This window comes from Heterodontus francisci, unplaced genomic scaffold (assembly GCF_036365525.1).
Source record: "Heterodontus francisci isolate sHetFra1 unplaced genomic scaffold, sHetFra1.hap1 HAP1_SCAFFOLD_99, whole genome shotgun sequence".
Classification (NCBI taxonomy): Eukaryota; Metazoa; Chordata; class Chondrichthyes; order Heterodontiformes; family Heterodontidae; genus Heterodontus; species Heterodontus francisci.
Window position 1 is genome coordinate 237,126 of NW_027141580.1, and position 12,437 is coordinate 249,562.

A 12,437-nucleotide genomic window follows, 5' to 3' on the forward strand; every position below is an offset into this window, starting at 1 on the left:
GAGCGCAGCACTGCAGGTGCTCTGCTGTGTCACATGGTCGGTACTGAGTGAGTGCTGCATTGTCGGAGGGTCAGTACTGAGGGAGTGCCGCACATTCGGACGTTCAGTACTGAGGGAGTGCCTCACCGTCAGAGGCTCAGTGCTGAGTATGTGCTGCACTGTCGGAATGTCAGTACTGAGGGACCGCCGCATTGTTGGAGGGTCTGTGCTGAGGAATTGCTGCACTGTTGGAGGGTCAGTACGGAAGGAGTGCTGCACTGCCGGAGAGTTAGTACTGATGGAGTGCTGCACTGTTGGAGGGTCAGCACTGAGGGAGTGCCGCACTGTCGGAGGGTCAGTACTGAGGGAGTGCCGCACTTTTGGAGGGTCAGCACTGAGGGACTGCTGCACTGTCGGATGATCAATACTGAGGGACTGCTGCACTGTCGGATGATCAATACTGAGTGAGTGCTGCACTGTCGGAGGGTCAGTACTGATGGAGTGCTGCACTGTTGGAGGGTCAGCACTGAGGGAGTGCTGCACTGTTGGAGGGTCAGTACTGAGGGAATGCTGCACTGTTGGAGGGTCAGTACTGAACTTGTGCCGCACTGTCGGAATGTCAGTACTGAGGGACTGCCGCATTGTCGGAGAGTCCGTGCTGAGGGAGTGCTGCACTGTTGGAGGGTCAGTACTGAAGGAGTGCTGCACAGTCGGAGGGTCAGTCCTGATGGAGTGCTGCACTGTTGGAGGGTCAGCACTGAGGGAGTGTTGCACTGTTGGAGGGTCACTACTGAGGGAGTGCTGCACTGTTGGAGTGTCAGTACTGAGGGAGTGCTGCACTGTCGGAGGGTAAGTACTGAGGGATTGTTACTCTGCAGGAGGGTCAGTAGTGATGGTGTGCTGCACTGTCAGATTGTCAGTACTGAGGGAGTGCTGCATTGTTGGATGGTCAGTACTGAGGGTATGCTGCACTGTTGGAGGGTCAGCACTGAGGGAGTGCTGCACTGTCGGATGGTCAGTACTGAGGGAGTGCTGCACTGCTGGAGGGTCAACACTGAGGGAGTGCTGCACTGTCGGAGGGTCAGTACTGAGGGAGTGCTGCACTGTTGGAGGGTCAGTATTGCTGGTGCTGTCAGAGCGAATCCTGCAGTATGTTTACTTGTCAAACTATCCACTGTCTTTTCTCTGCAGGTTGTTATTGGACCTGCTGATCACTACATACACATCCGTGTTTTTCAGTCTCTTTCCCATTCAGTTGCGAAACTGTCTCTGCATGCTTTGCAAACAGACAAGAAGCTGTACGATGAGATTATCTACTTCTAGTTTGATGTCTGCCTCAGTGTTCTACTGCACAGCTCTCTATCTGCACTGGCTTGTTGCCGCTTCCATTACAGCCGTTGCTTTTGCCCTGCATCGACCTCTGAAAGCTCCAGCCATTCTCCACCTCCTCTGTTGATGGCTTTCAGTCATTCAATCCCTCGAGCCTCTGATACAGGAACAGGGGGCGACCATTCAGCTCCTCGAGCCTGTACACAGGAACAGGGGGAGACCATTCAGCCCCCTCAAGTTCTACACCATCCACTACAAATCAGCCCACTTCATTGGCACCTCATGAACAACTTTTAACATACTCTCCCTCCACGCACAGTGGCAGCAGTGTGTACCTCAGTGTTTAGTGATGTGCTGGTGGGATTTGCTGTGCCTAAAACTGGGCCCATCTGTTCAGCAACACAGCTTGCTGAAAGATTTCTGAAGGGTCGAATACCCCTGCTGATACGATACGTCCTCCCCGAAGCCCTGGACCCAATACACAAGCTATTCGACTGCAGTGGCATTGCATAATGCTGAATAAAAAGAATTCTGTCCCAATTTATTTGTCTGTACTGTTTTGTTCTATTGCAGGGGGTGCTGGAGAGAGGGAGGGAGGGGGTGAGGTGTAGGGGGTGGATGGAGCCTTAACTGGGGATGGTGTGGTGGGCCATGGTGTTGACTTCTCTGTACCTTGTGCAACAGTGCTGGAGTGTCTGACAGAGTCTGGGTTTCGATCTAACTGTAACCCGGGTCCCTCGATTGAAGTTTCAACTCACAGTGTGATCTGCCAACTTTCGCAAGTATTCAGAGAATTCCCTGCACGCAACAGAGATATTCGACCGTGGGGGCTGCATCCCAGCTGGGTGTTGAACTGAAGCATTCCTCCAGCAATCATATTTCCCTGTCCCCCACCTCTTTACCACCCCCTCTCTCTCTCCGTCTCTCGCATTTATTCAGTTCCTCTCTCTGAATATCGTACCTCTCCCCCTCAGTTTATCTGTCACTCTCCTGCATTCCATCGCACACTTATGCCCTTTAATTCTCTCAATTTGTCTATCCCTCCATTACACTCTCTCATATCCCATCTCTCCCTCATTCCCTCCTACAATGCCTCTCTGCCACTTCTTTCCCCTCTTACTCCCCTGCGCTCCATCTCTCACACGTTCTCTCTCTGGAGAAATCTCTCTCTCTCTCTGACAAACTATCATTCTCGATCATTTTCCCTGCCTTTCCTCTCTCTCTGCCTCTCTCATTCTCTATCTCCTCCATTGCTCATGTTTTACGCCCTCCCTCTCTTCAGTTTCTTCTCTCCGTTACAATCCCACTCTCCCTCGATCCATTTTCTCCCTCTCATTCAAACATTCTCTGTCCCACTATTTCATGTCAAATATGTGCCCCCCCACTTTCACTCCGTCTCTCCATTTCAAACATTCTCCCATATTTAGCTGATACTGGCAGGGTCAGTAATGAGGGAGAGCCGCACTGTCAGAGGGTCAGTACTGAGGGAGTGCCACACTGTCAGAGGGTCAGCACTGAGGCAGTGCTGCACTGTTGGAGGTTCAGCACTGAGGGAGTGCCACACTGTCAGAGGGTGAGAACTAAGGAGAGCCGCACTGTCAGATGGTCAGTACTGAGGGAGTGCTGCACTGTCGGAAGGTCAGTTCATAGGGAGTGCTGCTCTGTCGGAGGATCAGTACTGAGGGAGTGCTGCGCTCTGAGAGGGTCAGCACTGAGGGAGTGCTGCACTGTCGGAGGGTGAGAACTAAGGAGAGCCGCACTGTCAGATGGTCAGTACTGAGGGAGTGCTGCTCTGTCGGAAGGTCAGTTCAGAGGGAGTGCTGCTCTGTCGGAGGATCAATACTGAGGGAGCACTGCACTGTCAGAGGGTGAATACTGATGGAGTGCTGCACGATTGGAAGGTCACTTCAGAGGGAGTGCCGCTTTGTCGGAGCGTCAGTACAGAGAGAGTTCCACATTGTTGGAGAGTCAGTTCTGAGGGAGTGCCACTCTGTCGGAGGTTCAGCGCAGAGGGAGTTCCGCATTGTCGGAGAGTCAGTTCTGAGGGAGTGCCGGTCTGTCAGAGGGTCAGTACCCAGGGAGTTCCGCACTGTCGGAGAATCAGTTCTGAGGGAGTGCCGCTCTGTCAGAGGCTCAGTACAGAGGGAGTTCCACATTGTTGGAGAGTCAGTTCTGAAAGACTGCTGCACGGTGAGAAGGATTAGTACTGAGGGAGTGCCGCATTATCGGAGGGTGCACACTGAGTGAGTGCTGTACTGTCGGAGGGTCAGTCCTGAGGTAGTGCCACACTGCCACAGATGCGGTTCTTCACGATGAGATATGAAACTGAGGCCCTGTCTGCCCTCTAGGGTGGATGTAAAAGATCCCAAGGGCACGGTTAGAAGAAGAGCAGCGGTGGGAATTCCCAGGTGTTCTTGGATGTATAAGGCCTCTCTGTTCCTGCACCCATTTTAACATTGTACCAATTCGTTTAGATTGCCTCTCCCACAGTCTTCCTTCCAAAATCCATCACTTCACATTTCTCAGCATTGAAGTTAACCTGTGTGTGTCCAATGATAGGTTGCAAAGTAAACTGTCAAGTGGACGTAAAGAGTTTACAAAGAGATTTCAAAAGTTTAAGTGAGTGGACAAACATTTGGCAGATGTAGTAGAATGTGTCAGGAAGAATAAATAGCAGCATTGGATTGAAATGGAGAGAGACTGCAGAACTGTCCGGGACAGAGGCATCTGGGGAAACTGGTACATGAATCACAAAATGTTACTATGCAGTTACAACGAGTGATGAGAAGGCAAATGGAATAGTGTTGTTTATTACAAGGGGAATAGAATATAAAAGTAGGGAACTATTGCTACAGCTGGACAGGACCTTAGTTAGACGACATCTGGAGTAATGTGGACTGTTTTGTTCTCCGTACTTAAGCAAGGATGCAACTGCATTAGAAGCAGTTCAGAGAAGGTTCACTGGGCTGATCCTGGGATGAAGGGGTTATCTTATGAGGAAAGGTTGAACAGGTTGGGCCGATACCCACTGGACTTTAGAAGAATGTGAGGTGATCTTATTGAAACATCTCGGGTCCCGAGGGGACTGGACAGGGTGGATGCTGACAGGGTGTTTCCCCTTGTCGGAGAGTCTGAAACGAGGGGACACAGTTTAAAATGAAGGCTCCAGTGACCTGTGAACACCCTCCTGTCTAATTCCCCTTGTGAACACCATCCTGTCTAATTCCCACTGTGAACACCCCCCTGTCTAATTCCCTCTGTGAACACCCTCCTGTCTAATTCCCACTGTGAACACCCTCATGCAGAATTCCCACTGTGAACACCATCCTGTCTAATTCCCCCTGTGAACACCCACATACCGAATTCCCACTGTGAACACCATCCTGTCTAATTCCCCCTGTGAACACACTCCTTTCCAATTCCCACGTGAACACCCTCCTGTCTAATTCCCCCTGTGTACACCCTCAAGTCGAATTCCCACTGTGAACACCATCCTGCCTAATTCTCCCTGTGAACACCCTACTTTCTAACTCCCCCGGTGAACAAACTCCTGTCTAATTCCCACTGTGAACACCCTCCTGTCTAATTCCCACTGTGAACACCCTCCTGTCTAATTCCCTCTGTGAACACCCTCCTGTCTAATTCCCCCTGTGAACACCCTCATGCCGAATTCCCACTGTGAACACCATCCTGTCAAATTCTCCCTGTGCACACCCTACTTTCTAACTACCCCGGTGAACAAACTCCTGTCTAATTCCCACTGTGAACACCCTCCTGTCTAATTCGCCCTGTGAACAGCATCCTGTCTAATTCCCTCTGTGAGCACCCTCCTGTCTAATTCCCCTGTGAACACCCTCATGCCGAATTCCCAATGTGAACACCATCCTGTCAAATTCCCTCTGTGAACACCCTCCTTTCTAATTCCCCCTGTGAACAAACTCCTGCCTAATTCCCCCTGCGAACATCCTCCTGTCTAATTCCCTCTGTGAACACCCTCATGTCTAATTCCCCCTGTCAACACCCTCCTGTCTAATTCCCCCCATCTGATCACACTCCTTTCTAATTCCCCCAGTGAAAACCCCCATGTCAAATTCCCTCTGTGAACACACTCCTTTCTAATTCCCCCTGAGAACACCTTCCTGTGTAATTCGCCCTGTGAACAACCTCCTGTCTCATTCCCTCCGTGAACACCCTCCTGTCTAACTCCCTCTTTGAACACACTCCTTTCTAATTCCCCCTGTGAACACCCTCCTGTCTAATTCCCCCAGTCTGATCACACTCCTTTCTAATTATTCCGTGAACACCCTCATCTCTAATTCACCCCTGTGAACACGCTCCTGTCAAATTCCGCCTGTGAACACCCTCCTGTCTAAGTCCCCCTGTGAACACCCTCCTGCCTAATTACCTCTGTGAACACACTCCTGTCTAATTCCCCCTGTGAACACCCTCCTGTCTAATTCAAAGAGTCTGATCACACTTCAGTCTAATTCACTCTGTGAACACCCTCATCTGTTATTCCCCCCGTGAACACCCTCCTGACTAATTCCCATTGTGAACACCCTCCTGTCTAATACCTCCTGTGAACACACTCCTGTCTAATACCCCTTGTGAACACCCTCCTGTCTAATTTCCCCTGTGAGCACCATCCTGTCTATGTCCCGCTGTGAACACACTCCTGTCTAATTCCCCCTGTGAACACCCTCCTGTCTAATTCCCTCTGTGAAAACCCTCATGTCAATTCCCTCTGTGAACACCCTCATGTCTAATTCCCCCTGTGAACATCCTCCTGTCTAATTCCCCCTGTGAACATCCTCCTGTCTAATTCCCACTGTGAACACCATCCTGTCAAATTCCCTCTGTGAACACCCTCCTTTCGAATTCCCCCTGTGAACAAACTCCTGCCTAATTCCCCTTGCGAACATCCTCCTGTCTGATTCCCTCTGTGAACACCCTCATGTCTAATTCCCCCTGTCAACACCCTCCTGTCTAATTCCCCCCATCTGATCACACTCCTTTCTAATTCCCCCAGTGAAAACCCCCATGTCAAATTCCCTCTGTGAACACACTCCTTTCTAATTCCCCCTGAGAACACCTTGCTGTGTAATTCGCCCTGTGAACAACCTCCTGTCTCATTCCCTCCGTGAACACCCTCCTGTCTAACTCCCTCTTTGAACACACTCCTTTCTAATTCCCCCTGTGAACACCCTCCTGTCTAATTCCCCCAGTCTGATCACACTCCTTTCTAATTCCTCCGTGAACACCCTCATCTCTAATTCCCCCCTGTGAACACGCTCCTGTCAAATTCCGCCTGTGAACACCCTCCGGTCTAATTCCCCCTGTGAACACCGTCCTGTTTAATTCGCTCTTTGAACAAACTCCTGTCTGATTCCCTCCGTGAACACCCTCCTGACTAACTCCCTCTTTGAACACACTCCTTTCTAATTCCCCCTGTGAACACCCTCCTGTCTAATACCTCCTGTGAACACACTCCTGTCTAATACCCCCTGTGAACACCCTCCTGTCTAATTCCCCCTGTGAGCACCATCCTGTCAATGTCCCGCTGTGAACACACTCCTGTCTAATTCCCCCTGTGAACACCCTCCTGTCTAATTCCCCCTGTGAACACCCTCCTGTCTAAATCCCTCTGTGAAAACCCTCATGCCAATTCCCTCTGTGAACACCCTCCTGTCCAATTCCACCTTTGAACACCCTCATGTCTAATTCCCCCTGTGAACATCCTCCTTTCTAATTCCCCCTGTGAACATCCTCCTGTCTAATTCCCACTGTGAACACCATCCTGTCAAATTCCCTCTGTGAACACCCTCCGTTCGAATTCCCCCTGTGAACAAACTCCTGCCTAACTCCCCCTGCGAACATCCTCCTGTCTAATTCCCTCTGTGAACACCCTCATGTCTAATTCCCCCTGTCAACACCCTCCTGTCTAATTCCCCCCATCTGATCACACTCCTTTCTAATTCCCCCAGTGAAAACCCCCATGTCAAATTCCCTCTGTGAACACACTCCTTTCTAATTCCCCCTGAGAACACCGTCCTGTTTAATTCGCCCTTTGAACAACCTCCTGTCTGATTCCCTCCGTGAACACCCTGCTGTCTAACTCCCTCTTTGAACACACTCCTTTCTAATTCCCCCTGTGAACACCATCCTGTCTAATTCCCCCAGTCTGATCACACTCCTTTCTAATTCCTCCGTGAACACCCTTATCTCGAATACTCCACTGTGAACACGCTCCTGTCAAATTCCGCCTGTGAACACCCTCCTGTCTAATTCCCCCTGTGAACACCCACCTGTCTAATTCCCTCTGTAAACACACTCCTGTCTTATTCCCCCTGTGAACATCCTCCTGTCTAATTCACATAGTCTGATCACACTTCAGTCTAATTCCCTCTGTGAACAACATCATCTCTTATTCCCCCCGTGAACACCCTCCTGTCTAATTCCCCCTGTGACCACCCTCCTGTCTAATTCCCTCTGTGAACACCCTCCTGTCTAATACATCCTGTGAACACACTCCTGTCCAGTTCCCCCTGTGAACACCCTCCTGTCTAATTCCCCCTGTGAGCACCCTCCTGTCTATGACCCGCTGTGAACACACTCCTGTCTAATTCCCCCTGTGAACAGCCTCATGTCTAATTCCCCCTGTGAACATCCTCCTGTCTAATTCTCCCTGTGAACACCCTCCTGTCTAATTCCCCCTGTGAACACCCTCCTGTCTCGATGTTGTGGCCATTTCGGAGACATGGGTAAAGCAGGGGCAGGAATGGATGTTGCAGGTTCCGGGATTTAGATGTTTCAGTAAGAACAGAGAATATGGTAAAAGAGCGGGGTGTGGCCTTGTTAATCAAGGAGAGTATTACAGCGGCAGAAAGGACGTTTGAGGACTTGTCTACTGACGTAGTATGGGCCGAGGTTAGAAACAAGAGAGGAGATGTCACCCTGTTGGGAGTTTTCTATCGACCTCCAAATAGTTCCAGAGATGTAGAGGAAAGGATAGCGAAGATGATTCTCGACAGGAGCGAGAGTAACAGGGTAGTTGTTATGGCTGACTTTACCTTTCCAAATATTGACTGGAAATACTATATTTCAATTACTTCAGATGGGTCAGTTTTTGTCCAGTGTGTGCAGGAGGGCTTTCTGACACAGTATGTAGACAGGCCAACCAGGGGCGATGCCACATTGGATTTGGTACTGGGTAATGAACCCGGCCAGGTGTCAGATTTAGATGTAGGTGAGCACTTTGGTGATAGTGATCACAATTCGGTTAGGTTTACCTCAGCGATGGGCAGGGACAGGTATATACCGCAGTGCAAGAATTATAGCTGGGGGAAAGGAAATTATGATGCGATTAGGCAACATTTAGGATGCGTAGGATGGGGTACGAAACTGCAGGGGTTGGGCACAATCGAAATGTGGAACTTATTCAAGGAGCAGCTACTGCGTGTCCTTGATAAGTATGTACCTGTCAGGCAGGGAGGAAGTTGTCGAGCGAGGGAGCCGTGGGTTACTAAAGAAGTTGAAGCGCTTGTCAAGAGGAAGAAGAAGGCTTATGTTAGGATGAGATGCGAAGGCTCAGTTAGGGCGCTTGAGAGTTACAAGCTAGCCAGGAAGGACCGAAAGGGAGAGCTAAGAAGAGCAAGGAGAGGACACGAGAAATCATTGGCAGATAGGATCAGGGAAAACCCTAAGGCTTTCTATATGTATATCAGGAATAAAAGAATGACTGGAGTTATATTCGGGCCAATCAAGGATAGTAGTGGGAAGTTGTGTGCGGAATCAGAGGAGATAGGGGACGCATTAGATGAATATGTTTCGTCAGTATTTACAGTAGAGAAAGAAAATGTTGTCGAGGAGAATACTGAGATTCAGACTACTAGGCTAGATGGGATTGAGGTTCACAAGGAAGAGGTGTTAGCAATTTTGGAAAGTGTGAAAATAGATAAGTCCCCTGGGCCAGATGGGATATATCCTAGGATTCTCTAGGAAGCCAGGGAGGAGATGGCAGAGCCTTTGTCCTTGATCTTTATGTCGTCATTGTCGACAGGAATAGTGCCAGAAGACTGAAGGATAGCAAATGTTGTCCCCTTGTTCAAGAAGGGGAGTAGAGACAGCCCTGGTAATTATAGACCTGTGAGCCTTACTTCGGTTGTGGGTAAAATGTTGGAAAAGGTTAGAAGAGATAGGATTGATAATCATCTTGAAAAGAATAAGTTCATTAGCGATAGTCAGCAGGTTTTGTGAATGGTAGGTCGTGCCTCACAAACATTATTGAGTTTTTCGAGAAGGTGACCAAACAGGTGGATGAGGGTAAAGCAGTGGATGTGGTGTATATGGATTTCAGTAAGGCGTTTGATAAGGTTCCCCACGGTAGGCTATTGCAGAAAATATGGAAGTATGGGGTTGAAGGTGATTTAGAGCTTTGGATCAGAAATTGGCTAGCTGAAAGAAGGCAGAGGGTGGTGGTTGATGGCAAATGTTCATCCTGGAGTTTAGTTACTAGTGGTGTACCGCAAGGATCTGTTTTGGGGCCACTGATGTTTGTCATTTTTATAAATGACCTGGATGAGGGTGTAGAAGGGTGGGTTAGTAAATTTTCGGATGACACGAAGGTCGGTGGAGTTGTGGATAGTGCCGAAGGATGTTGTAGGGTACAGAGGGACATAGATAGGCTGCAGAGCTGGGCTGAGAGATGGCAAATGGAGTTTAATGCGGAAAAGTGTGAGGCGATTCACTTCAGAAGGTGCAACAGGAATGCAGAGTACTGGGCTAACGGGAAGATTCTTGGTACTGTAGATGAGCAGAGAGATCTTGGTGTCCAGGTACATAAATCCCTGAAAGTTGCTACCCAGGTTAATACGGCTGTTCAGCAGGCATATGGTGTGTTAGCTTTTATTAGTAGGGGGATCGAGTTTCGGAGCCACGAGGTCATGCTGCCGCTGTGCAAAACTCTGATGAGGCCGCACCTGGAGTATTGCGTGCAGTTCTGGTCACCGCATTATAGGAAGGATGTGGAAGCTTTGGAAAGGGTGCAGAGGTGATTTACTAGGATGTTGCCTGGTATGGAGGGAAGGTCTTACGAGGAAAGTCTGAGGGACTTGAGGTTGTTTTCATTGGAGAGAAGGAGGAGGAGAGGTGACTTAATAGAGACATATAAGATAACCAGAGCGTCAGATAGGGTGGATGGTGAGAGTCTTTTTCCTCGGATGGTGATAGCAAACTCGAGGGGACATAGCTTTAAGTTGAGGGGTGATAGATATAAGACAGATGTTGGAGGTAGTTTCTTTACTCAGAGAGTAGTAGGGGCGTGGAACGCCCTGCCTGCAACAGTAGTAGACTCGCCAACTTTAAGGGCATTTAAGTGGTCATTGGATAGACATATGGATGAAAATGGAATAGGGTAGGACAGATGGTTTCCGGGTCGGCGCAACATCGAGGGCCGAATGGCATGTACTGCGCTGTAATGTTCCAATTCTGATTCTAATTCCCTCTGTGAACAATCTCCTGTCTAATTCCCCATGCGAACACCCTCCTGTCTAATTACCCCTGTGAAAACCCACCTGTCTAATTACCCCTGTGAACACACTCCTTTCTAATTCCCCCAGTGAACACCCTCATGTTTAATTCCCCCTGTGAGCACCCTCCTGTCTAATATCCCCTGTGAACACACTCCTGTCTAATTCCCTCTGTGAACACACTCCTTTCTAATTCCGCCTTTGAACACACTCCTGTGTAATTCCCCATGTGAACACCCTCCTGTCTAATTACCCCTGTGAACACCCTCCTGTCTAATTACCCCTGTGAACACACTCCTTTCTATTTCCCCCAGTGAACATCCTCATGTTTAATTCCCCCAGTGAACACCCTCATGTCTATTTCCCCCCTGTGACCACCCTCATGTCTAATTCCCCCTGTGAACACCCTCCTGTCTAATGCCCCCTGTGAACACACTCATGTCTAATTCCCTCTGTGAACACACTCCTTTCTAATTCCCCCTGTGAACACACTCCTGTCTAATTGCCCCTGTGAACACCCTCATGTCTAATTCCCCCTGTGAACACACTCCTGTCTAATTCCCTCTGTGAACACACACCTTTCTAATTCCCCCAGTGAACACACTCCTGTCGAATTCCCCCTGTGAACTCTCTCCTGTCTAATTCCCCCTGTGAATACGCGCCTGTCTAATTCCTCCTGGGAAAATTTCTCCTGTCTAATTCCACCTGTGTACAGACTGCAGACTACCTCCCCCTGTGTTCAGCCTCCTGTCTAAGTCCCCTCTGAACATCCTCCTATCTCATTCCCACTGTGAAGAACCTCCCGTCTAACGCCACGTCTGAACACCCTCCTGTCTAATTCCCCATGTGAACACACTCCTGTCTAATTCTCCCTGTGAACACACTCCTGTCTTATTCCCCCTGTGTACACCATCCCGTTCAATTCTCCCTGTGAACGCCCTTCCTGTGTAATTCCCCCTGTAAACACCCTTCAGTGCAATTCCCCGAGTGAATTCCATCCTGCATAATTCCCCCTGTGAAAAACCTTCCTGTGTAATTCGCCCTGTGAACACACTCCTATCTAATTCCCCATGTGAACACACTCCTGTCTAATTCTCCCTGTGAACACACTCCTGTCTATATCCCCCTGTGAATACCTTCCTGTCTAATTCCCCATGTGAACACCCTTGCTGTGTAATTCCCCCAGCAAACATCCTCCTGTGCAATTCCCCCAGTGAATTCCCTCCAGCGTAATTCCCCCTGTTGAAAACCTGTGTAATTCCTGCTGTGAACACCCTTCTGTCTCATTCCACTTGTGAACACCCTCCTGTCTCATTCCTCCCGTGAAAATATCTCTTGCCAGTTCCCCCTGTGACACCCTCCTGTCTAATTCCCCCCCTCTGAACACCCAGCTGTCTAATTCCCCAAATGAACAAACTCCACACTACTTCCCGCTGTGTTCACCCTCCTGTCCAAATCTGCCTGTGATCACACTCCTGACTATTTCCCCCTGTGAGCACCCTCCCATCTAATTCCCCCTGTGAACACGCGCCTGTCTAATAACTCCTGTGAAAATGTCTCCTCTCTAATTCTCCCTGTGAACGGACTCCAGACTACATCCCC